The sequence below is a fragment of the Myotis brandtii genome, unplaced genomic scaffold (assembly GCF_000412655.1).
Source record: "Myotis brandtii unplaced genomic scaffold, ASM41265v1 scaffold729, whole genome shotgun sequence".
NCBI lineage: Eukaryota > Metazoa > Chordata > Mammalia > Chiroptera > Vespertilionidae > Myotis > Myotis brandtii.
Genome location: NW_005370880.1, coordinates 203,068 through 204,879, shown reverse-complemented (window position 1 = coordinate 204,879; position 1,812 = coordinate 203,068).

Here is a 1,812-nt window from a genome sequence, read left to right as displayed (position 1 = left end):
CTATTATTTTTTGTTAACCCTCACCTGAGGACATTTTTTTCATTAAAAGGAAATTAATTAGAAGAAATATTTTAGAGGTCGGGGAAGGACCACGGGAGGGCTCCAGGGTATGTACAGCCCATCTTGCCCAGTTCTGATCAACTGGATTTAGAGATAGTGAAAGAGAGGGGAAGAAAGAGAGAAAAAAGAGAGAAAGAGAGAAGCATCAAAGTGAGAGAGAGAGAGGGAAATATCAAAGTGAGAGAGACATATCAATTGGTTGCCTCCCACATGCACCCAAACGGGGGCTGGGGAGCAAACTGACAACCCAAGTACGTGCCCTTGACTGGAAATAGAACCCACGACCCTTTGACATGGGAGCCGACACTAACCACTGAGTACACTGGCCAGGGCTAGTGTGTGGGTTCTTGACTGTGTGCAGGAAAAATTTCACAACAGGAGTCCGGTGACTATGAGGGAACGTTTATTAAAGCTGGGACAGTAAAACAAGGAAGGGCTTAGCACAGAAGAAGCAACAGGAGAGCCTAGGCTGGGCTGTCCTAGCTCTCTGGGAAGTCAGAGAAAAGGAGGCCTGGGCAACAGGTTCAGGGTTAGCCTGGGCTGAGCTGCCATTGCCCGTTGCTCCCCTGGTTGCAAACCTCCGGGGTCCTTTAGAGTTTAGGAGATGCAGGCCTGTGGGGGAAGAAGTGGGGGAGGAAAAGGGGAAATAGAATGGCAGGGGCTACTCCCCGGAGGAAAGCATGCGCTGGATCCTCTGTCTTGAGGCTTTATCGCTCCCTTGCAGGTGGGAATCTTAGGGGAGTCTCAGGGGAGGGTTTCAACAGAATATTCATCAGTTTTCTAGGTGTGCTCCTTCAGGGTCATGGTCTCCACTGATTGGTCAGTGACAGGGCAGGGGGTTGTCAGTCATTACAGCTGGTCCTGGCCTCGCCCACCTGGTTTTGCTGTTTTTATGGGTCTGAAATACCCTGAGGCCTAGATGTTCTCTCTCAGGAGGTGACCTTCTGTATCTGCTGTAAATTGCTCAGCCAGTTTGCTCAGGGATCTGCCTCAGTTTCCCTATTCCACTTGTCCCTGAGGGAACATTTATTAAAGCTGGGACAGTAAAACAAGGAAGGGCTTAGCACAGAAGAAGCAACAGGAGAGCCTAGGCTGGGCTGTCCTAGCTCTCTGGGAGGTCAGAGAAAAGGAGGCCTGGGCAACAGGTTCAGGGTTAGCCGGGCTGAGCTGCCGTTGCCCGTTGCTCCCCTGGTTGCAAGCCTCCGGGGTCCTTTAGAGTTTAGGAGTTGCAGGCCTGTGGGGGGAGAAGTGGGGGAGGAAAAGGGGAAATAGAATGGTAGGGGCTACTCCCTGGAGGAAAGCATGCGCTGGGTCCTCTGTCTTGAGGCTTTATCGCTCCCTTGCAGGTGGGAATCTTAGGGGAGTCTCAGGGGAGGGTTTCAACAGAATATTCATCAGTTTTCTAGGTGTGCTCCTTCAGGGTCATGGTCTCCACTGATTGGTCAGTGTCAGGGCAGGGGGTTGTCAGTCATTGCAGCTGGTCCTGGCCTCGCCCACCTGGTTTTGCTGTTTTTATGGGTCTGGAGTGAAATACCCTGAGGCCTAGATGTTCCCTCTCAGGAGGCGACCTTCTGTATCTGCTGTAAATTGCTCGGCCAGTTTGCTCAGTGATCTGCCTCAGTTTCCTATTCCACTTGTCCTGGCTTGCTAGCCTGTCTCAGAGGATTTAAAATATCTTTGTTTTTAAATAAACTGAAGAACAAAATAGATCCAGAGACATGGAAGCATGCAACAGACTGATGAATCTCAGAG